Raw genomic sequence first — 25587 nt, 5'->3', positions numbered from 1 at the left:
TCCAATGGAAAATTTAGGGGAATAGAATTTCAGTTTTTCATGGGACCAGACAGGCCACGGTGTGTCTTCGATGAGGGCGTAGCTCGACGCGAGTTTATTCTCCTCGCGCATCGAATGCGACGTCCCAAATACGCGTTCGAGCCTCGAGAGGTATTCCGTGCATCCGCATCCCTTACGTGCACTTTCCTCGCTCGTGTACACGGCGCATCCACGGCAAAGACTGTATGCGCGTCGCGACGTCCTTGCGGGCTCTGTATCAAACTCTTCGAGTGGCTGCGCCAAGGTGGAACGCCGCCTAATGCACTTCCTGCGACGAGGCTGCTCTTTCACGGAGGGTTACAAGGCTCTAAGCCCCGAGGATCGACTCGATTCCGACGAGAGCCGGCGACACGATTCCCGAAACCGAGACGCGGAGATAGTCTGTCTGATTATCCGACTGAGAGGCTCCGATTTTAATCCGCTCTCGCGCGGATAATCATTTTAGTTTGTCCCTTTAGTCGAATTTCGACGCTGATCTCAAAAGTAATATAATACTTCGAATTTTCCGTGAGAGAAACGCGACGGTCTCTTATTTTACATCGTTAGGGATCGTTATCGCGCGATAGCTCATTAAAATCGAAAGCTTGTTCGACCTGCTTGCGACGAGGATCGATTCTCGAGGCCGGAGACTCGATCGTTCGACGACGAAAGGATTCATCGTGAGGCACCGGGGAGAACCAGATGGAAAACTTCTCGGTGAAATGTAATTTCGGTGGTCGGCGACGATAAGATCGCGAAGAAACGCGAGCATTTATCACGCGGACGCGATACCATCTGAAAGCCGACGGTCCCGGGGTTCTCCGCGAAAGCAAACGAATCCTAGAGGGGTTAATGCGTTGCCAGCTCGAACCTTGGAGATTTTCGACCGAATCTTCCGAGTTTCGCTGCTTCTCTTTTTTTTCCTCTCTCTCTCTCACTCCCTCTTATCGGCCCGGTAGAGCGTAAGAACGCGATTCCTTTCCATCGATGGTCGTTTACGGATTCGTATCAATCTCTGAACCGTGCTCCGAATGGTCGAGCAGTCTTCTCTACTTCGTTCCCGGTCCTCGTGCTCCTCCTAACAGGCTAACCTCCGCCGAGCTGGATTAGAGAGAAAGACCGCGGGAAATCTGAGTCGGAGATCGGAATCTCGGAGAAGTTCCGGGTGAAAGAAAAAGGAATCGGTTGAGTTCCGAACTGCAAAAACCGTCTTGGATTCTTCCGCTGGGTGGACTACGATTTTGGCTCGAGTGGGGCTGCCCTGTAGGGCATCTCCTGGCCCCGAACGTTCTACAGAGGGCAAGAGAGATTGCTTTCTTCTGCTGTTGATCGCTTCTTTCTCTTTGTTTTTCTCCCAGATCTGAGAACAAGAGCGCGTGTTTGGTCTCGGTTCAAATTATTTCGAAGAGAAGGAGGTAGGTCATCATGGTGTTCAGGCTTCGTGAAAATCGAGGATAATTGAGCTGCGTTTACTTAGGACATTTCATAAAGAGAAAGATACAGACAATCTTCTTTTGTCATCTCTTTTTCTTACTTTGACGTAATTTGCTTTGAAGCGTCGCCTCGGGGGACAATCCGTAAAGCGTGTAAGAGAAAAAGCTTGTTGTCCGGTCTAGATTCATCGGTGTCGTTGCGACTATTCTGATGGAATTAGGGAAGAATCCAAATTGGAAGTACTTATGGGACGCTGAGTTTAGGACTGCTAATGGCACAGATCACCTGTGGAGAAGCAGCTCCGGACAGTTATGAAACAGACAATCCTCTCACTTTGACGTCACTCGCCTCGGAGCGTCGCTCTCGGGAGCAATCTAGATCGCTTCTAAGACAAAGAAAGCTTGTCAGCTGATCGAGATGCATTATTATTCATTGAATCGTTGGAGACTGAAATAAAGTGTTCTAAGAGGAGGGTGCTAATTGGGACTAGATTTGTAGAGGATAGAAAATCGAGGCCGACAGAACCGCATCTGCATATCGCTGCTCCGGAAGTATAATGACACAACTGCAAAAATTGAAATTTTACAGGACAAGCAACAGGAAAATAATTCCGATTTGTAATAAATGTTTGTGCTGCTCCTATTTCTTGTAATCGACTCGGAAAACTTTTATTTTGCATAAAGATCCGTAGTCTAGTCATTATATTTCCGGAGCAGCGATATGTACTCGTATAACGTTCCGGAGTATCGTTCGTAAGAGGGTTGCAAGACCAGGAGAGCAGGTCGTCCGGTACCTCGCGATCAGGCTGGCGAAGCTGTCGACGATTCTTGAAATTCATAGAACGCGAACGCACGTAGAGTGCTGTCACCGGGTCCGCAGAATGGATGACACGCGAGGTCGCGTTCGTGGTGAAGAATTCCGATGCGCGCGGGACTGCGATCGCGGGCTGGGAAAGATTTGTTGGCATCGGCGCGGCGCCGATACTCGCGATTCCTCTCTCGCACTCTCTCTCTCTCTCGCACTCTCTCTCTGGCAGGCGACTCAGCTGGCGCTGGAAAGCCCCATCGATCGCCGCTCGTATATCTCCCGCTATATTTTACGTCGCCGTTTCGAGACGTTCGTCGTTTGTCACGAAGTCGTTGAATCGGCTCGGACGCTGTTCTCGGATGGATCGAGATCTACGAGAGGATTACCGCGGGGGCGCAGTACGCGCGACGGTTTCGGAGGGGGCTAATATCCCCGCGAGAGCTGCACGCGGGATCCAGTTCATCCGGGGCGAGTCAGGGCCCAGGGAAGAATGCCAATAATAATGATTAACGGGGCAACGGTGCGAGTCCGAGCTACCCTGGCGTTTCAACGATGAAGAGGGAGAGAGAAGGAAAGGGAGAGAGGGCATCGAGCGACGATGACTCGACCGGTCTGTCGGTCTGTCTGGCTGTCTGCCTGGCTCGCAACCTGTCCAGGGTATCTCGCCCCGCGTGGCTGTGTTCCCCTGTGTGCGCGCTAGCGGCCACGAGTCCGGTTGTTCGGCTTTTGAGCGTGTTTGTGCAAACGTAGCAAATGCGGCCGCGAGTGTCGGAGAGTGTCCGACCACGCATACACCGATAGGAAGACGCGGGAATGCTTGCTGCCGCTACCGGTGTGTACGCCAATGTGTACAGTTCTATCCCTGGATGTTTGCGTGTGTCCCGAAACGCGAGGCGGTGTGTCCGGCTACCGTTTGCGCGCTCACGTGTGCACGTGTGTGTGTGTGTGTGTGTTGTACACGTGTGTGTTCACGTGCGCGCCGCCTGGCCACGGACGGCTAGGTAGTCGAGGTCTTGGATCGATCGGCCATTCGTATGGTAATGTAAGCAACTACCGGACCGAGCTGCTTGCCAGAGCCCGAAGACCCTGTCCGCTAACCAGCGTTGCTACGATGTCGAAGAGTAAAGGGAGGCAATCCGGGACGCGGCGCTCGTTGTCCGCTCGTGGGCGAGGCGAGGCAGAGGAAAACCGTGGCGAAGAGACGAACAGAGATAGAGGAGAACACAGAGGGTTGTGGATAGAGAAAGAGAGAGATCCTCGGTCCGACGGCATCTACGGTTCGTCGGCTGCCATCAACGGGGATACCAATGAGGGAGTCAGGAAACGAAACGATATGATCTATAGAGGTTGCCTGTCGAGATGATTCCAGCCCCGGGACGGGGCAAATCGAATCGGATCGCATCGGATCGGGTCGAGCGGCACGCGTTACGCTTAAACGTTCTCCGAGGGTCCGTCGAGCGTGTACCCTCTCTCCGAGGGAAAACTCGCGCTCATCTCGTCCCTGGTACATACCTGCAACCACTCTCTCCTCTCTCTCTCTCTATCATCCTGTGACTCCGGTGATATCGACCCCCGCGTATCATAACGCTAGATTCGTTTACGACCCGAAGTTTGGGAGAAACTCGAAGGATAGCGATGGCTAGGAAGAGGAGAGAGAGAGAGTGCGTTATGACGGAAGCCACAAGACGGCACGAGTGGATTCATGCCCGCGGAGCACATTGGCTGCCACGGCCCACCAATATCTTGGAGTCTTGGTCGCAAAGTGGCCGACCGAGCGAGTCTCGAAACGCGATCGTTCCGAGCGAGCACCGTGGGAAGCAACCAACGCTGGAATCAAGTTATCGCGGCAAAGTGCACGGTAACGCAGTTATCCTTCACAAAGCGCCCCGCCCCCCCCCCCTCCTGTCCCCGCACTTGATCGACCACTGTTCCCTCGCTCCCTCTCTCTCCTCTTCTTTGTCTCTCACTTTCTGCCTTTCTCGGCGCCCCGTAACGACCGACGTTTCCCCCCCAATCGGATAATTTGCGCGGATACCGGCGCTTGATCGACCAGCCCGCAAATCGATCCTCTCTCTCTCTCCTTCGATCGAAAATATTTTCCAAGTCGCCCGTCCTGTTCCTCGCGCGAGAACTACGCGTCGTAGTGACTCGTGGATGTCCTATTTGGTACACATCCGAATTAACTCGATTATTTTCGCAAGCTGTCATACACGGATTTTTTAGGGGTAATTGTTCTAAAATGGAGCGAGACCATTTTAGAGTGTGTTCGTGGACATATCTCCTCGTGCAGTTTCAATTTCACGGAACTGGACCGAACGGAGATGGCTAGAAATAATTCTGTTAATTCACAAAAACGAAAATAATGTCCTCGCGGAATATTAAGCTCTTTATGAAATTAAAATTACACATACAAGTACGCAGCACAGTGTTCCTGACGGGATTATGAACTGTATCATTGTATCGTTACTTTTTTACGCTATTCTTATTCCGGACGCTCGAAAACTGTTCAAATATGTAACATGCGAGCTGGGATCTCTTTTGAAGGATCTCTTTTTGGAGTACCCTGCCGGTAACAACATGAAAGCTACGGACTCACAAATAATTCTCGAAAATTATTCAACGATACGAGAATCATCAGGTGTATTAATTCGGGCAGCTGAATTTGGACCAGGACTTGAAACGAATCGTAGAAAATCCTTCTGCGGAAATCTCGGCTCAAAACGGAAACACATCCTTGTACTAGGGATCCGGGACGATCCGGGTTGCTCGTCCGAAGAAAACGGGCTGGAATCCCGAGGTAACTCGGGAACTGGTTACTCCAGCAATTTTCCAGCGCGGAGCTGTCCTACGTGTTTGCGTCATTAGTCTAAAACCGGCGGTAAAATTCGAGCGTGGCTGGCATCGCCGGTGTGACACGTCTCTCGTAGGAAGAGCCTCGCAACTAGTCAGCCAGTCAGCCAGTCATTCAGCTGCGAAGCCAGCCGGGTATAATTCCTCTCGTCGCCATCCAGAACGGTTGTTGTCGTGCTTCTCGGCGGATCTGCGGCGACGCCTGCCGTCGTCGGCGTCCTCCTCGTCCTCGTCCTCGTCGCTCGATGCCCTCTTTCGTCCTCGCAGCTCGCGCCTCGATAATTAATTTTACGTATCCCGTTTACAAGCGGCCGAAGCGGCTTGGTAATCCGATTTCCCGGCAGAGTTCCCCGAGATTGTTCGCGAAAATTCCACCTCGCATCTTCGACCGAAATCTTATTTTACCCCGCAGAACTCGACGGGTCGAACAACACTGCAAAAATCGCCACGGTGTCTCCGCTAGGGGTTGCAATCCCGCAGGATCGCGTCACGCGAGATAAAAGACAAACTATTTCGATGGTGCATTGATATTAACTATTCGAACATTTTTCCAAAGTTCTACAAATGAAAATTTTAATTTAATTAAAGATCTGCAAAATGTCCGTACAAAATTTATCCCCGGCACCAATGACGAGTAGACCGCGGATCATTATCCGAAATAATTATCTGAAAAATCGTCTTCGGACCGGATGCTCGCGAAACTTCCCGATGGCAATTAAGACAGTGACCGGACACACCCGCGGACGAATGTAATTAATGTGCCTCGTCGCGGATCTTGATAGGAAAGTTGCTAAGTGACAAAGTTTTCGGCTGGAAATATGCGCGTACTTTTCGCGCCCTCGCTCGTCCGCTGTTCCAAGGGGGCCAGAGGTTAATTACCAGATTTTCTAATCTCGGCCGTTGATCGGCCGGAATTTTTAATGCGCCTCAAAAATAATAGTGATTTAGTACGAGGGCGCGAGAGAGAGAAGAACCTGGCCACGCCGCCGGGTCGATAGCTGGCTTTTTTCGGCACGCGAGAACGTTTTCGAGCCATGAATCGAGTCCGGCTAAATTAAGAACTCGCCGGGGTCATGAATCTTTCATTAAACCGCACCGGGCTCTCGAGGCCGAACACGTTAATCGAAATATCTTGTTTGCCGCGCGGACGGCCACCTATCCTCCGTTCTTTCGTTTCGATTGTCCGACTGCCACCGGAAATCAAGAATGAATTGCGTTCCCGCCTCGCCAACAACTGAACGAACTATTGCGCTGGCCGATCTCTTGAAAGGCAGCTAACTGCTTGCGGCGACAGGATTTTTAAACCTCTTTTTTCGAAATTCATTTGAAAATCAATGCCGGTAAATGTTGACCGGTGAATAGAATTTATTCGGCCCCGCGGTGAAATCGATCGTGCTGCATTATTACTGGCAATCGTTCCCGCGCAGAGAACACCGTTGCATCCACACGGTATTTCTATCCAAAGCTGATCTCATCAAATAATCTGCGTTCCCGCGATTCCGGATTTCATTGCATGGTCCTTGTTTTTCCCGTGAAACTTCAGACCTTCGCGTACGAGCCTCGACGAAAAAAAACTGTGACGAGCATTTAGCGAACGAATTCGCGAGTCGTTATGTATTTTGCAAAAAGTCCACCGCTATATTTTTTTCACGGACACGGAAGTTTTATCGCTCGCGGCCGCACGACATCTTTCCTTTTTTGCGAATGCGAGAGCATTTTTCATATTCCCGCGGTACGGACAATGTTTCACGCGGACCCGGTGCTAAGTGGCAAATCAAAAATAACAGGGGGAAGTTCCGTTCCGTTTCTCGAGATCGAATTTCGAAATGATACGTCCAATTACGAGGCGCAGCGATCCCGCGATGCTGAAAATCCCGTGGAAATTCGGAAAATTGGCGACATTTCGGTGTTTCAGCGTTTTCGGCGGACGTAGCCGTCGTTTCGTTTGGTTGCCGGGAAATCATATCCGAGCGACGACTCCCTTCCGAATCGATAGCGCTCGTCTCTCTCCCTCCCTCTTTCGCCCTTCGATCTCTCGGTTTCCGAGCCTCGGCGACGTCTTGCGTTCCCCGATAACCCCTTTATAGGACTCAGCTTCCGTCTGACGTGGAAAAGCCGATACGCATCCGGTGCCCCGTTCGCGTGCGAGGATCCGTCAACCGTCTCCGCTCCTCTGCTTAACGTTTCGTTCAGCTCCAGATAACTCTTTGTGCGCCGGAATTATATCTAATATTCTCCGTGGGCTGCGTACGAAGAATGAACCAGAATTGTTCTTAACACACCTCTAGATCGATTTCGTGTGTGTATTCTCTCGACGAAACAAGATTATAAAATGTGTTCAACGAAAATATGTTCGGGAATAATCATTCCTTTGCTGTCTCATTGCCAGTGACGGCGTTCGTCCGCATTTATTATACTTTATGGCTGCCGAGAACCATAAAGGGGATCTTCTTACGAGTTTGCCTGAGTTTGGATATCCGCCAGGTGCGCGAGCCCTGGTATTTATAAGAAGTAGAAGCGGTCGGTCATGATCAGACGCGTCAGCCGATTCCCCTGTAATAGCACTATTCGTTGATGTCTGAATCACAATCGCAGAGGATTCGTAGATTTTTAGTAACTGTGCCAAAAGCAAGATTAATTAGATTGGAATAGAGTCCTAATAGATTTTAAAAAATTATCAAATCGCATCCAGTGGAGTCGTGGCTCAGGAAAGCGCGTACGCTTGGGTTCACCGGGATCCTCTTGATGTTTGCGTTTCGTATCCAGTGTTTACCGTCTAGCGGAACGCACGAAACGGAATTTACAATCGACGGACGAAAGAGACGTTGACTAACTGTTTTCCTTCTACCGTCGTCGCCGTCGTCGACCCGCTCTACCGGTAATACAGGTGATATACGCCGGTAATTTTTTTATTATTGCTCTAGAAGCTGGAGGGTCGCGAGGTGAACGAAAAAGCGTGACTGTAATTTAGCGTCGTAAAACGCGAGAACGCGAAAGGTGAAAAGGTGAGGCGGCGTTGGTGTGTGTGTGGGGGGAGGTAGAGGATGGGGTGGTTGGAAAGAAATCTCCTTCGACGGAATAAATCGCTGGATTTTCAGATTTATCGGGCCGATCGCTCTTATAACAGGAGGAAGTAGTAAACACCGTTTATGGACAGCCGCTATTCAAGCAGCCAATATAACGCATCGTGGCCTCTCTTCGGAGGGATATAATCTAAAATTCGTTCGTGGCACAATTTCAACATCGGACCGCGATCGATATTAAAGTCCATTAAACCGGTAACCCGCGCTAACGGGTTTCAGTCGCCGTGTCCGACCCGTACGCGGGGCTGTTCTACTCGACGGCCACGCTCGGCCGAAGGTATTAAGTAGTAATCTCCAGGCATGATCGGGCTGCGTTCTGCCGGCCGATAAAAGCGACTAGAAAAAACGATTTAAGGGCGAAAGGGGGACGTCGCGCCACTTTCCACCATTACCGTGCACGCCGGACCTTCGTCGACCAAACTTAATACACGTTTGTCGCGTCCGAACTAAGCTCAAAGGGATTACCGAGCCTAGCTCTCGATTTCTCCATACTTTCCACGACATTGATAAATAACAGAACAGTCGGAAATGATCGTACTTCCCTCTCCATCGACATCTTCTCGCGAATTAAAAACTTCCATCGATATAAAAAAGAAAAAGTGGAAAGCTCATTCCACCCTCTTGAACATTTTTAATCTTCAATTGCATCTACTCAATTTCGTTCTAAATACATGAAATTTTCAGTATACCGATCCGATCTCGTAAAGGGGTTTCCAAATTGTACGTCGTTTTAATGTGACCGTTGATTTTTTAATGCTGCCGATGCAGTTTGTCACTCTTTATTAAAGGCTGCTAAGCCACTTACGGCCAGAAACCATTAACTCAGGAGCTATCTTAATTTGAATATCACCTAGTGTTCCCTAATTACGTTAAAATATCTCCTGAATTATAATAGCTTTTAGCCGTAAGTGGCTTAGTACTTTTTTGTGGGGAGTGGAGCAGTGCATCGATTACCGGCGCGGTCTGAAAATAAATACGCGAGCCGATTTAGAAACACAGCGTTCTCTTGACACAGTGACATTCATTTCTGAAGAGGCGGTCAGTTTAATCTCGCCTGCTACTCGTCCACTAACGCCGTACACAATTAATTAATAAAACTGCTATTTTAAGAAGTAACCGTTCGTATTTTGCTTCAAAATCGGTCACGATCTTTCGCGACCATGTAATACTTTTAAGAAGTTTACAGTGAGGTCGACGCTTTCAGTCTGCTCGGTGACCACAAAGCGCCAGGAGGAATTTATAGCAAAGAATCCAAGCCGGGCGTAGAATCGTTGGTCGAAAGCCGGAGCGCATTTCTCAGAGTGAAATTTCGAGATGCGGTGCATTTGCGCGGTAACAACGTTCTACGTTCGAGCAACGGCTGAAGTATTTTTATTGGTCGGGACGCGTCTTCGATCGGTCGATCGGGAAAAAGGAGAAAACCGATAGACCTCCCGCGCAGGTCCTCGAGAGCCGCGGCACGTTTTATCAGAAGCCGACGGGGCGGTAGAACTGCGAGACAAAACGCGTCGAAAGTACTTTCGACGGACGCGGGGATAGAAAAAGAGAGAGAAAGAGAGAGAGAAAGCGTTCCGGCGGAGTTTGATAAATTTGAAAATTCCCGAAAGAGCGGGGGAAGGGAGAGGAGGTGCGCGCTGAAGGGTTTGAACGAAGCCAGGCGAAGCGGAGCGGTAATGCTTTTCAATCTTCGTAGCCGGACAGGAGCGAGGGCTAGCTCGCTCGCTCGCTCGCTGGCGCAGTTTTACCGGAGTGTCGGGCAAGCGGAGGCATTAAGTAGTAATTTCCAGGCATGAGCGGACGGCAAGTTGGAGCACTCGGCCGGCCCCGGGTTAGAAGAGAGCGCAAAAAGCGAATTAAAAGAGAGGGGCCGCTGGCCGGCTGCCGTGGTCAGTGGTTCCGCCAATCGCTTTCAAAGGATCGCCGTTTCGCGCGGCCACGAACGATCGTTACCGCCGTTAAAACGGAATCGACGGCGATTCGCTTTTAACCCGGTCGGAAGAGAGAAGCAAAGAGAGAGAGAGAGAGAGAGAGAGAGAGAGAGAGAGAGAGAGAGAGTTGGACGTTTCCAGCCGTCGTGTCGTGGCGGCGGCTGGAGAGAGACCGTGTGACAGTGAATAATTCGCCGGTTCCGGTGGACGTTTCGTATCCAGCGGAACGCGATAATAATAAAATACCTGGTCGACGTTGAGCAGCTAGCTCGTTCGCAACGGAACACTGCCGATTCCGGCTTCTCCAGAGTTAGGTTCGAACCTACTTGTGATATACTCGATCCGATCTGTAATCGTGGATCCTCTGAAACTGTTACTCGATCTCGACTGTAACAAAACGCGTGGATGTTGTTCGATTTCGTTGAAACGAATGCAGTAACGGGGCCAAGGAACCAATGAATATCGATCGAAGCGCGTTAGGAAACCGATCGGCGGCCGCTCTCTCTTGCTTTGCTTTTAACGAAGAAACAAATCACCCGACCGGCCTGGAATTTCTCCATTGTCGGCACGGGAGCGAGACGCGTTCTCCGTGTGGCTCGACTCGGCTCGGCACGGCGCCGCGGCGATGCCCTTTTCACGGTCTTTCGGCTCGCTCCACTTTTTCTCCCGCCTCTTTTTTCCCCCGGTTCTATCTCTCCCTCGACCGTACTCCACCTCCTCCTCCTCCTCCGGGTCCTTACAGCGGCACAAAAGCCTTCGAAAAATATGTCAGGTCGAACAAAACGAGGCAGCGCGCCGGCTGGAGGAGCCAGACTACGCGAGCTGCACCGCACCAACGGCAAGAACTACCCGGGGAAAGATGAAACCCTCCGCCGGCCATTTTCTACGATCCGTGAGGACGGACATCCGGGTGTAGGAAGTACAAATAAACATCCTTTCCTCCTCCTCCTCCTCCCCTCTACCCCTACCAACCGTCGTCTCGTACCAACTACAGCCTGCCGTCAAGTAGTTTCGACGTTACTCGTTTTCTTCCAGCCTTCACGACTGCTTGCCCACAACCTACAGGCTTATGTTCTTCCCTTTTCTCTTCGGTCTCTCTCGCCCCGTTCTCTCGTCCCTTTTTCAATCTCGTAAACCGTGTCCTTTCCTCCACCTATTCTATCCTCCTTCTTCTGCTTCTTCCACCGTGCCGCACGCCTTGTCTTTTATACGTTCTACTGGTCGTCCGAAAACCTTCTCTGTCCTTACCAGCTCGTTAAGGATACGCGCCTTCGGGAGCTGCGGATTGTATCGAATCGAGGGTGAAATTGCTAGAGCCCACCCTTCCTCTTTCACTCCCTCTCTCTCTTCCTCCTCGTACAGCCACCGGATTCGAGAGCACACGGGATCTCTCTGTTCAATGTCGCGTTCCTTTGTCCCTTTGTCGGCCAATAAAAACACACAGCCGTTGGCGATCTTTTCCGTCGATTTTACCCGTGGGTTCTATCGAGCCAAATATTTGTCCGCGCCAAAGGAACGTTGCGTTACGCAACGGAAACAACGGAGCACGCTGTAAAAACAATCGAAAAATGTCCGGTGACGCGAGATCGAACAAACACATCTCTCTCTCTCTCGCCCCCGCGTTCACCTGTCTACGCCCCTTCACGTAGTTCCTCCAACCACCCCCTGCAAAATAGCCTGCTCGATACACGGCCGCGCTTTAATTCGAGGTGAGTTTTCTCTAAGCTTTGGTCGGTATACAGCCACGGGAAAGCAGCGACAGCACGATTTTCATGAATAATAAAAAGGACGAAGTGCTCGAGAGCTGACTCTCGTTGCTCCCTCTCTCTCTCTCGTTCTCTCTCTCACTCCCTCTCTTTTTCTCTCACTCTCTCCTAGCTCCCCTCACTCTCTGCCGCCGCAGAGAACCACCCGCGCCTCTCCTACACCGAGAGCACCGAACCAACCCCACGATCTATCTATCGCTTCCCTGAGAGGGAACAATGTTTTTCATTCTCCTCAAAATATGCTAGCCTCAGGCTCTCGAGGTCGCCCCAGCCCCGCCAGGATTCCCTACTGTATGTGCGAGAGGAAGCGATTTTTCAAGATCCCCATATTTTTTTCTATTCCGCGAGCTCGCCGCGCTTCGCCCCGGAAAATCAAGACGTTCACGGGCCTCGCTGTTCTACTGCAAAGTATTAAGGATAGACTTGACAAAAAATTTCGCTCAACAGTGAACGTGCGAGTTTGATCGAACATTGGTCGAGTATTCAATCAGTTCGCTTAAAATTGATTCCACAGGGAATAGAAGATCGGAAACGGGAAATACAATTTTTCTATACGAGAGATCCTCTCCTGAGATAATCGGCTTTGAAAGTTTGCTTGGAGCGCACGCTACTGAATAGGAATAGGCTAGACCGTGTCTGATCACGGCTCACCTTTTCTACTTCCCTCAAAGACCAGTCGCCGAGCGCGTCGAACGAATATTCCGAATTGATTATCCGTGAAAGGTGAAGCGATGACAAACATTTCCTCTGTGTTTCCCCCGTCTATTTATTCGCACAGAATAATCTTATGCATTTATATCGTCTTTGATCTCCTAGAATACAGATCCGGAGTGTAATATAAATTTCATAAGACAAAGCAATGCATTCGAAAGACGTAGTCTGCTCGCGATATCGATAAATAAAACTGATTCTAACCTCGAAGGATCGGATAGGTATCTCGATGAGGTTATGAACTCGTTACTGGCCCCTCAGTAGGATTTCCACGAGCAGACGGAAGTAGAATAGGAACGGGTAGGGGGAGTCGTAATCGCGGAGGCAAGCAACCCCTGGAATCCTCGACTCATCTAGCCCCGCTAATAGTTTCTCAATCGATTCGGCCGATCGAAAATGAAGGGGGTGGTCGTTAAAGAAGTTCCCAAGTATCCTCGGTGGCTCGGGACTTTTTCCTCCGGTCGACGAATACCCGCGGAAGTTGCCGCAACGTCTGCGAACTATTGCTTCATAACCCCCGAAAAGCCCCTCGGAGCGGAGACGAGCTTATTACGCCCGAGACTTAACGAGCCCTGATTGACCGCAACGAGGAAGAAGACGTCTCTGCGGGTCGTCCCCGGTTCTTTCTGCACGTAATACCCGCGGTTTCCTCCGGCGTAACAACGTTCACGGCCATCACCGTTGAGACTGACGACCCGTTTCCCGCACGATCCGGACGCGAACCGTTCCTGAACTCGGAAAATTGTCTTCCGCGGAATCGGCTTCCCCGTGTCCTGTCACCGGGACGAATCGATGCAGCCAATTAACGAGGAGTCGAATGTTGGACCGTTTTTCCTGTATGTTGGACATACCGACCATTTCAAAATTGCTTTCGAAATATCCTTGAGATAAATGACGATAGGATAGGAACTGCCAGATGTGTCGCAGAAGCGCGGAGGTGGTAAAGAACAGTGGACGAAAATTAAACTAGAAGTGTTCGAGATACTTTCGTGCGTCTCGCATTACGTTACGTCTCAATGTAGAGTGTACGGTTTTACTCTGGATCGAGTGGAGCGCTGTCATTTTTTACTGGAAACCGAGAGTCGTCCGAAACGTTAAATAATGCCCGAGCCGAGCTCGTCTCGGTTCGTTGGACCGTCGTGCTGATTCCCAAGCACGCCGGCGAGTGTTTAACGCGATACGAGCCGCTCGCGAATGTTTTAAAGGTATTCAGACGGTCCGCTTTATCCGCTGCGCATTCCGCGTTTTCTCCGGATACTTTTTTTTATTTCTCTCTCTCCCTGTTCTATCTCTTCCTCCCTCGACGATGTTCGCTCTCTTCTTCTCCCCTCGGCGCCTTTTTCCGCGTTTTCTGTTGCTTACGCCACTCCCTTGGCCTCCCATTCGCTGACGCGTCTCAGACATTAGCTGGCATTCTCTGGCACATCCCCTTCTTTCGCCGTCTCATCCCCTTTTCCTCCCCGTACCCGGCAAGCCGAAGCCCTGAACAAGCTTTTGTTGAGCTTTTGATGGAGAGATTCCGCGCTTTGCCACGCTTGTCTGGAGGCTTCTTCCTTCTTCCTGCACTTTTTTCTTTCCTGTTCCGCGGCACCGCCGGCGACGTTCTGGCCCCAATTTCTCACGATCGAAAGCCTCGCTACAGGCTATTCGGCAACTTTTCCATATTAAAGAAAACCGGGGGGGGGGAGAGAACGAGGGAAAGAGAGACAGAGACGGGCCAAACGGGTTTGCCAAGAGCCATTACCCGCGTCGGAACAACGCGGAACTCGCCGCCGCGCGAGCAACCACACAGTGGTACTCTGTTTCTGTAAAATAGCTGGAATTCGTTCGGAAATTTTCATGTCACGAAATGGGTTCGGACTATTAATGCAAGGGGTTAACAATGTGTACTCAACAGGGACGTGAATTTTGACCAGCTTTTTGCGATTCTGGCCCGATGTGCGTCGACGAGCAACGTTCCAGTTGCTCTCTCTCTCTCCACGGAATATTCGAGAGATACGCGCGAATAATCATCGATCCGAGCAAAACGAGCCGGTCTTGAAAAGAACTCGTGGCCCGACCCTATTCCGGGGTTCGCGTTCTCTCTCGTTCTCGCAACCTTACCTGCTCGCAGGCGCGGCGGGTACACGGTGTAACCGGCATTACCCTCTCTATCGACGGGAAAAGTTTCGTCCTTGGGATCTCGAACGGCTCTCCGGGATCTCTCCGAGCCGCGAGCAATTCCAGCCGGCGCTGGTGAGCCCTGCATTCACCGGAAATTTTTGCTTCCTTTAAATGAAACGCTCGAAAACGGTCGAATGTGCAGTGGGTCGTCCCGCGGATAGAACGAGAGGGAAAATAAAACCATTCCCCGGGCTGCTGGCTACTTATGAATTACTTAAGAATACGGAGCGTGGGCTGAATCGACGTATTTACGGGGGCTCGCTTCTTCCGCGGGCGAATTTTTCTGAAAGCCTCTCTCGGCCCAACGAGAGAAAGAGAGAGAACGCGCGAGACAGGAGAGAGAGAGAGCACGCCTTACGACCTGGCTAGGCTCGCCGAAAGTGGCTACATTCTTTCGTTCCTGGCGGTTCCTACACGGAGAAGTTCGAGGGACCGGCCAACGACGGAAACTTTCCCGAGAAAGAGAGGATTGCGTTGGATCGCGCGAACACTATAGTATTCAAAGCGTCCCGAAATCGTGCGCCGATCTCTCTGATCTTTCCACCGTGAATCACGGACCGGTTAAAAATGCACGTCCCTCCGCCCGATTGATACACGCGATTTCGGAACGCTCTGCACGAGTTGCTACACACGAGTCTTTCAGAAAGAACACGTATCCCGTTCATCGAAAAATGCATTTATTTTTATACGCTGCCCGAAATGACCATGAAGCTACCTGATTTTTTGGTGAAATCTTATAATTATGTCATAGTAATGAGAAGCTGATGCACGACAGCGTTTTAGGATTAATAAACGTAACCCTTTACATGATTATTTGCATAGATATATTATTTATTTACAGAAAAACCTTTGAAGAAACGTATTGAAGAAACTCTTCGTACTTTGATTTCATCAATGTCTAATCGAATTTTCGACGTTATTAAGAGAAATGGCAATTATACTAAGTATTAATTTGTAAATGTAGAAGAAATTTTCGATAATCTTGATGTTATCTATTTACAAAAACGTGTGGCTTTATGGAAATTTCGCAGCTCGTTTTTTGTTAACCTTTCATTGCATGATTTTTTTAATGGGGATGAAAAAATTGAAAAAAGGTCAGTTTTTATATTTTATTTAAGGGAAAAATATTTAAAAAAATTGAAACAACACTTTATCAAATGAGATAAAATGTGTAGAATAGTAAAAAACACATTCTTAGTTTATTATACACCAGATTTGTTAACTGTATAAGATACGATACACCATGCAGCGGTGTGGTTTCTTTTATTGATCCTAAAATGCTATCGTGCATCAGCTTCTCATTACTATGACATAATTATAAGATTTCACCAAAAAATCAGGTGACTTTATGGTCATTTCGGACAGTGTATGTACATCAATACACGGAAAAGAGGAAGGACAGAACTTTCTAGCCTGCGTAATAAATGAGACATTTTTTTCGTTTAAATCTAGTTTCAAAATCCGTTGGGTACGCGCGGTATCGAATTCCTATCGAATCGGCTCGCGTGTCTGTGCATAACTTACCATTTCTACTTCCAACCTCGATTTTAAAGACACTAACCTGGATCGGAGCTCGTTCCCTAGCCGAATGTTGCGTCATGATTTTTAATATTAGAAAATCCAGCATGTTTCAACAATTACAGTCGATTCCGAAGAAAATAGCCGGCTGCTAAATGCTTTACAACTTGAAATCGATAATAGTCTCCACTTTGACAGACACCGAGGGCTCTCGGTCTTCCCGATACAGAGTTCGTTGTATACATAAAGAGATACCTGACCGATACCTGAAGCGATTCCACAGCGAGCAGATGTCCAGACTATCGGTGACCCAGACTTTTGAATCGACTGGCTCCGCTCATTGAAAAGCCGATACGCTCCGGTTGGAGCACTCGAGCTGACCCAATTGTAGACACCTCGTTAAACGTACGCGCGACTGCGAGATGGCGGGTGAGTGTGCGCGCCGTTTTCTCGCGGAGTCGAATAATTTAAAAGGCGGCCAAGAACGCGCACGGTGCCGCGAATATAATCAGAGCCAGGAACCTGTTTCTTTTTTTTTTTAATATTCCTTGCTTTACGACCGCTGTATATCAAGACTCGGGTGCGCGGGAGAGTTACACTTCTATTTGCGGCGGTTAAATATCCGCGCGACCGATTCGAGCGACTGCGACTTAATAACCGACCGGCAACGAGAGAAAGGGAGAGATAGAGTAGAATGGAAATTCGTTCGGCGAAATGGCCTCGGTAATTGCCGTCCTGGCAATTTTCCCTTGATCGGCGAGGGCAGACGGTTCCTCGAGGAAAGCGATCGGAAAGCGGGATCGTAAGAAGGCAAAGTTCCTCAATTCTGGGCTGTTCGTTCGACGCTTAACTCGCCGAGAAATGCCGGATGTCCATTAGTCGGTGAACCTGTTTCAATCCCGATCACCGAAACCGAACTCTCTCCGGTCGAGTCTGCGTCGAACATCGCCCGCGCGCGGAGCAACGCGGAGCAGGCGAAGCACGTCGCATCGGAACGCACACACGCGACTTCCATCGTTTGAACGACTCGCAATTCCATCGTGCCGCGGCACACCAACATGATCCACCACTACCAAAACCGTATCATATTTTCTCTAATGCATCGGATTAATTAGCTAATGGACCAACGAATATTTGATATCGTGCTTTCGATATTTACATTTATTTCGTAAGCGCCCAGCGTTCGTGCGCGAATTCGCGATATCATTAATATGCGTCGCCAATCAGTTTGTAATTTGAATCCAATTTGCGGTGTAACTCAAATTTGCTTGCCGTGTCAGTACGATCCGACAGAAATTCCTCCTGGCGGACAGTGACGCGCGTCACGATTTCGAGAAAAAAAAAACAAGTTCACCGACAATATTGATTCGCTGGTTACGATGCGCCTGATACGCCTCTGTGCTCGCCGCAATGTTAAGGCGCGATTTCCTCGCGATAGTTTTCAATCTTCCGATACTTTCTTTGTTCTTGTCACATCGAATCTCCAGTCTAATTATGTCAGTACATATTTGTCGGATAGCACGGTCGGAATGAATCGATACTTGTTACCTTCGCCGTTATTGGAAGATGATGAAGAGGATAAGGAAAGTTTTTGAACAGTTTTTCAACGAAGGAAGGAAATGGAAGATCAGTTGCACGGGAACGGAGGCAAGTATTGCAAGATTCGATCAAGGAGGGTCTCGCGCCGATATCGGTTACACAGTAATTGATTCGGGTCGTTCGACGACCGCGTATCCAGACACATCAATGATTTACCAGCACCTCTGAGACGATAGATATCGCGCTCGCCACTGGCAAATTGCTCGGGCAGATAGGCGACGCGCGATACCGACCGCCATACGATCGTTGCTACAGTCGTTTCGCCTTACAATGGAATTATTGCCATGCGGAATTATTGCATAGTGCTCCCTTGGGCCGACGGGAACCGCTATTGCCGAATCAGGGACACCAAGTCGAAACCGCAGTGATTCACTCTTCGTTTTTACTAATCGAATTCAATGCTGCGCGAACCATAACCAGGACATTGTTCCAATCGTGCAGCAAACGATCTTCCTCTGCTTGTTCAAACAACCGTTTGTACGAGTCAAATATTTTTACGGAAAGCACAACGGCGGAAATGTGTTTCGTTTAAAGAACCAGTCTCTCTCCGGCCTGGCTTATTAAAAGTTAAACCGTCAGCGTTCTCGGGCCACGCGGGGGTAACAATTAGCCTGGCCACAACGAAATCCGCGAAGCACCCGAAACTTTGGAGCTAAGCGTCGTCCCACTGGCAAACAGTTCGCTGCTTCGTTCGTCGTACTATCGCGCTTTTTCCGATCGCGTAATCAAAGCTCGCGTTCTTTCGGTCAGCCCGCCATTGAATCATCGAATATCAGCGTACGAGGTTTTGCACTTTAATCATCGATGTTCCGCGCAAGCCCTCCATTTACTTTGCCATCGATAACGCGGATTCCCCGTCACTTTCGCTTTTTCCCGGCCCGGGAAATGTGTTTCCGAAAATCCGAGCTGCCTCTGCCAGACGCGTTTATAAATGGCGCGAGTCACCGCTACGAGCGTGTATCCGTCGGCCGAAATGTTTGACGCTCGAATTTCGTCCCGGTTAGGACCAGGCAGATTCCACCACCCTCTCTTTCTCTCTCTCTCTCTCTCTCTCTATGCTCCTGGTTTCGAGAGAATTCGAAAAAAAATCGTTATTCCGCTATCGGACGCGCAAAGAATTTCGCGTCGAACCCGTTGTCCGCGTCGTTTATTCGGTCGCTTTGCCAAAGCCCGACAACCCGTTTCAACCGGTGTTTCTTCGCGTTGTTTTCGTCCGGTTCGGCTATGGCAAGCTCAAAGCTCTCGCGCCCGGAACCCCGAAAGAAAACGTCGAAACGCAAACACCGGTATTACCGACTCCGCGGGGCTTGTTTGCAAATCGTTACCGGGCCACCCTTTGGGCCATTTCCGTGGGATTTCCTCGGTCTCCGGAAACTTACCGAATAGGTTGCGGCGAGCCGAGTGTAAGAACCGGCGAGCAACCATCTGAAAAGGTTCTCGTAGGGTCTCCACGGCAAATAAAGGGACCGCCGAGTGGGGCCGGGCCGGTGTGTACGGCCGCGCCCGTCCATCTCGCGAACGCACGCGAGAAAACGCCACGGAAAAATAGACCGCGGATCTTTATGCATTTATAACGTTCCGCGAATATACAAGGAAACGCGATACCACGGTTGAAACATTAGCATGCTGGAAATTCAAAACAATTTTTATACGATTAAATTTATATTTTACGATAAAAATTTTGAAACACCGACACCGCCCGTAAAACCGTCCGATTGCATATGCATTAGGTGAATAAAATCGTGCGCGATGAGAATGCTCTAGCGAGACTAGAAAATATACAAGGAAACGTTCATGGACACGTACACTCGAAGGCGCCGCTCGGAATTAGCATGCCGTAATTCGAAACAATTTTTGTATCACCGAATTCGTGCGCGATGGTAAAAATTTAAGTGTGATATGATTAAAACCGCTCGATTGCATATGCATAAGACGAATAAAATCGCGTGCAATGGAAATGTTCCGCGGCGGATAAAACGTCTGGGTTCTGTCGCTAAAATAGCTTCGAGTGCATACGGTGCACCCGAAAAATTAATGGAATCTTTATATCGGTCGAAAATGTGCAGTGCAATTTTTTCATACGAGGCTTCGGTGTCGAGAAGAATCAGCATATAATGATTCGCGTGTTGTACGACCGTAGCGCGCCTTTTCTACTGGCGGACGCTCGGAATCAGATGCATTATTCTCGAGAAAATTGTATTCCCCGTTTTCGGTTCAGCTTTTCAAGTAGAATGCGTAGCTGGCTTCAGGAGTATCGTTCGCAAACGGGACAAGGGGAATCAAAGCGAAACACTAGGCCGCGTTCGCGGCTCGTTTCCTTTCCGGCCACGTTCCGGAGTATCTAAGCGCGTGATGCACTTAGCGCCGGTGACCCTGCGCTTGATAATGCATTCGGATCCGTTCGCTCGCGTGTTACGCTGTCGGGATGGAAACGCTTGTGACGCGTCGGAGGCGCATTTATTTTTACGCCGCGTGGATGGTACGGGAAAGAAAGTATGCCGATCGCGATGCAGCGTGATGAGAGTAATGGCCGTTTCAATTTAAAACGATCGTTCCGGCCGGCATAATACCGTGGCGCTTGGCGTTCTACTCACTATCTCTCTCTTTCTGGTAAAACTAAACGAGAGGGGTGTGGTAGCGACCTCCTCGAAGCCACTGCGAAATAATTAATTGATGGAAATGCTCGGTACGGGGATATCGCGTTCCTGAAAAGCGAACGCGATTGAAACCGGGAGGGGAAAAAAAGCAGCATCGGTAAACTTTGAGTTTCCGATCAGCCAAGCTTCGTTTTCCCTTTATTCCCTCCATCCACTTTCTCTCTCTCTCTCTTTCTCTACTTTTCTCTGTGTTGCACTCTGTTTCTCTTGCCGGCGTTACGCCGCGCTCCCGATATCAATTCTCCGCTGATAAATCACCGGCGGCACTTTATATTCACGATATTGTAATCGGATGAATAAATACAAGCGCTGGCTGTAAGTCATTCCATCAAACATGCATAAAGGCACGACTTCGATTCAATTGATAAGAACTAAGAGGTAAAGAGTGCTATCGACTCCCGGTCGAAATGAAAAGCTTCAACAGGCTCGCGCACTTTATTTCCTCATCGTTACCAAGCGTTCCTCCTCTTGCTACTTTCTCCCCCTCTCCTCCGCTCCTCCCCTCCGCACTACTCTATCCGTCGATCGCCGTCTCGCTATCTCCGTCCCCGTGTTTTTCTTTTATCGACCCGGCCTGAAACCCGTCGAGCGAGTACTACCCGCGTTTCCCGGTTTCGTTTCTTCTGGACAAGCGTAATGCGTGCAGAATTAATTACAAGATCAAAAGACGATTTAGGGTGGCTTTCTCCGCGCGGTCCTCCTCCGCCTTCCGTCTCTCATTCGAGACGAGTTTGGTCTTTAGAGCCTAATCCCCTAGAGCCGGTACTCGAAACCGAGCCACTTGATGCAAGGCCTCGTTAAGATGAGTCGACTTGAATCGTTCCTGAAGGGGTAGCTTGAATATTACGAGACCCTCTCCGGTTCGCTATTACACCACCTGCTGCTGCTGTTGGCTCTTCCTCTGCCTCTGCTTCTACTTCTACTTCCGTTGCCGTACCCGTTATTCTAACTTCGAGCGTTCCGCGTTAACCTCGTTTCACGACTTACGAAAATCATGGCCGGGATCCAGTCGCCGATCGCGATCCTCGTGTTCCCCAAACCGTAAGAAAAGACTGCAAGCCGTGTTCGTATCGGTGCCGCACCTCGTTAGAGCCACTCGTAACCCTGTCCAGGTGCCAACCAGGTCCACAAACGACTATATACTGCAACACTAAGTTCAGACTAATTATATTTCCTAGTGACGATGATGTAACAGTTGTTTTTCCAGCGTCGCGAGAGAAAATGATATAACTAAAAATGTTATGCAGCGATACGTCAGAAATTTGTTCTTATTCCGGCAACACGTCAGGGTAACGAATGTGGACATAGCTGTGCGAACGGTGCATTCGCGGCGCAGCATCGTAGCGGAGTTGCGGATGGCGAGGCAAGTTCCTCGGTTACCGATCTGTTAATTAAAACTCCGATAAAGTTGAAAAAAACGCCGGCGAAAGTTTGACGAGCGGCTGAAGACACGAGTTTAATTATTTTCCGCGGATACAGCAAAAATTCGACTTCCACATTGACGATACGCGCGGTGCTCTCGCGCGCTCGCAGAAACTTCAGCTAGAAGCAGAAATTGCCGTGGCTGGGGCGAGCGAGCCAGGCGAAGGGAAGCAACTTTTCTTTCGGTCTTTTAGAACTTTAATTGCTCGATTCTACGGGCCTGTTCTCCTCTCCGGTTTTCTCTGCTCGCGGAAAATTCGCCCATCCATCTATCCATTAGGTATGGCAACGGTTCTCTCGCGGAGTCCGTCAAAGGGAAAAGGCGTCTAGCAGACAGGCGAGCCAGAACCAGAGCCAACCAACGAGCACCAGCCAGTACTAGCGCTAGTTCTCTCGTGCGCGCGCGAACTAAAACCGCCTTTCTCCGAGAGCCCCACCGGATTTAATTTTCCGATTTCGCCCCGTCGCTTATTTCGCCGGTTTCGTTTTGGAGCCCGATTTACTCGTCCCTCGACCGAAGGGGCGCTTTTCCCGCAAACTCAGCCAATCTCCCCTGTAGATCGATTTCTCTCGAAATGACGTAAGACGCGCGGCCCGGTGTACCGGTCGTATGTGCTCGCACACCTGCGCATTTCCGTCTAGCCTGCACGTACGAACATACACGGGATGTCCCAAAAATTTCGTGCTTCCTGGAAGAGCGGGATTCCCGACATCATTCGAAGTAACTTTTTCCTTGTGCGAGAATGCTCTCCGAGGCTCTGTTAACCTTCCGTCGGGCGCAACCGATCTGAGAGGCACTGCGCGATCATTTAGTATCCGGAAAACACAACCGAATCAGCCACCCCCACCCTTGGGAAGGGCCTGCATCAAGTGCACTATTTCCCTAACAGCAGTTGTATAAATGAACTTAATTAGGTGTTTATCCCGTCAAGCACATTGCGCCCGAACTCGGCGGTCCAGATATTGCGCCCGATGGAAGGTTAAGGGCGTAGTCTCAAGGATGTCGAAAGGACAATCCGTCCGCTGTAGCCGCGCGGTTGATAACTCGTTAGCAAAGCCGCGGATAGCGTTTTCACAAAGGAGAAAGCCCCACAAATGACTTCAGGTTTCAGGATTCCCATTCAAGGAGGTACAACATTTTTAAGATACCCTGTATATGTGCTTCTGTGAGGAGCAAGAGACAGAGAGAGAGAGAGAGAGCGAAACTGGCTGCATCGCCGGCCGCGCCATAAGCCTGAATTATGAAGCCGCGTTTGCACGGGACTTTTACGGGGAATTTTAACCAGTGTAGTTTATTGGCTCGTTCCTTATTGAGGCGTCTCTCGCGCGCCAACGACAGGAATGAATTAATTCCCGCTTCCGCACCGTCAGCCGGCCACAAATTTCGCGGCGACCTCACTCCCTTATCCCCGCTGCCGCGCGATCATCGTCCACCGCGAAACCTTTTAATGCCCGCTCAGCTGGAAACCCGGAGAATTTCGCCGAGTGGCCGGAATGCCGAGTGAAAAATGCGAGTTTAATTCGTCCCTTACGTCCTCTCTCGCCCTCTTTTTTCTTCTATCTTTTATGCCCGCGGAGTGTCTCGCGAAGCGGTCCAGGTAAACGGCCGGAGTCGCATCCCATCAACGAGAAAGAAAAAAACCAGAGGAGACGCCGCGGCGTTTCGTATCGAACGTAATTACGGTTGCGGCGCCCCCTGCTGCCATTCTCGATGTAGAGAAACATCGGTTGCGAACCGCAAGCCAGCCGCTGCCGTGCCAATACTTCGTAAATTGAACTACCGTTCGCCTCCGGCCCGAGAAGAGGCGTCGGGACGGCAAACTCCCCGGCTCCCGGCGTCTTCCACGCAAATTTTCGCCAAGCTTCCGTTCCCCTTTACCACCCTCGACCCTGCACGCTGCGGATTCAAAGTTTTCCAGCCGCCGAACCGGTCTACTTTTAATATTTATGGAGAATAATTTTTGCACGAGATACTGTTTTTCGGCAGCCACATTTCCGTTCCTCTTGGATAAATACATTGTACGTACTACCGCGATGGAAGCATCCAACTTCGCGAGCGTTTCTCTCGGTTACCGTTCGGGATACTCGAGTGAAACAAAATGGAAATTGTAGGTCAGACATTGTGCGACGAAAATAGTTTCGGGAAACCTCAGCTCCCGGTTCCTGTTTTCTCTATATTTAGCAAATAAAATATCACAGATTGTAGATGCAAATTAGCTCCATCTGTTCCGTTTCCAAAACTTCCTGAGAAGTGTAGGCTCCGCCGCGAGGGTCAGCCGTGTTACCTTTTCCGCGGCGCATTTAAAAGGAGTATTCCCCCTGCCGTAAGCTGGGTCGTTCCACGAAAAGTCTCTTAGGTGGCCGGACGGAGCCAATGAATTTTCAAGGAAGAAGCGTCGCCCGGGAAAAGAGCAGAGTGGAAAGGCGGTGTGTGGCGTCGTCGGGAAAATCAATCCTCGGTTCGCTTTTGTTTGTCTGGTGTCGGCGAGCGCGGCTGCCGCGCGCGAACGAATCGTGATCTTCGCGAGACGACGCTGGCATTATTAAGCAACAGGTGATCGCTTCGCCTCGTTTCGGCTGGCAGACATGTATTTTTCGTAGACAGGAGGTCGCGATTTCTCGCGAGCTTGTCGGGCTTGATGAAAAGCCGAGCATCGAGCCACGAGATAAATGCAAAACGATTCTGCAGCTGTCGATCCATCGACGAACTCGCGCAAGCTTTCCAAAATCGGACACGAGGCCGCCGGAATTCTCGGAAATGTTCGAGGGAATCCCCTCGACTCGGCCGTGATACGAGAATAATGATCGTTCCCCTACCGAGTTGGAATTTCAAGATCGCCGGGCGCGCGCGCATAAATATCGCTTAGAGGACCCCGTCGGAAAAAAATAATAATACGTCCGCCGGCTGTCCGCAGCTGCATCTACATTTTGATGGGAAAACGTGACTGGCGGGACGCGAGCGAATATTCGACGGCAAACAAGAAAGCGAAACGGAACCGGGGTGAGACGGAGTGGAGAGAAGAGAAGAGTGGAGAACCGGGTGAAAACGAAAAACCGATCGGCGGACGACGACCTAATTAGAAAATTCTCCTTCCCGTGAAATCGATTAAGAGTTTGCGGCCAGGCGAAAGTTGGATCGTTCGAGGCGTAGATATATTTCACGGTGAAATATTCGCGGCAAGTTCGCCCGGGAAACAAGAAAGGTTTATGCGGCAGCTCGCGGGAGCTTATCCTCGTGGAACTTATCGAGGCGAAAGCGGCTACGAGAGACGAAGAGAGAGAGAGAGAGAGAGAGGGAGCGCGCGGTGCTGTTCGTTCGTTCGTTGGTTGGCTTCGCGACAGCCTCGAAAGATGTTTCCGCGCGATGAAAATCTTTCCAGAAGCTTTCCAGAGAAAACACCGTCCCCGTGACAAGCACGCACTCTGATAAATCGCAATTTTCTCTTGCCGGTGGTGGCATCGTGCCCGGACAAAGCCTTCTTACGTTTCCTCGGTGGCCAGAAAAAGAGCAGCGCGGAACACGAAACAGAGGAGAGAGAGAGAGGGAGAGAACAGCTCGAGAGGAGGAACCTTTCGTCGGGGCCATTCTGCCAATTTCCTTCGGAGTCTGTTCACCTTAACCGAGCTCTCC

General features: G+C 50.1%; 1 protein-coding gene across 9 annotated transcripts in view; it reads left to right on the top strand.

Annotated features, from left to right (window-relative positions):
* The window catches only part of Lar (tyrosine-protein phosphatase Lar), a 413198-nt gene that overhangs the window by 338183 nt on the left and 49428 nt on the right, over positions 1-25587 (top strand). The window lies entirely within an intron of this gene.

This window comes from Lasioglossum baleicum, chromosome 13 (assembly GCF_051020765.1).
Source record: "Lasioglossum baleicum chromosome 13, iyLasBale1, whole genome shotgun sequence".
Classification (NCBI taxonomy): Eukaryota; Metazoa; Arthropoda; class Insecta; order Hymenoptera; family Halictidae; genus Lasioglossum; species Lasioglossum baleicum.
The sequence above is the reverse complement of the archived record's forward strand: the minus strand, read 5'-3'. Positions and strand labels throughout refer to the sequence as shown.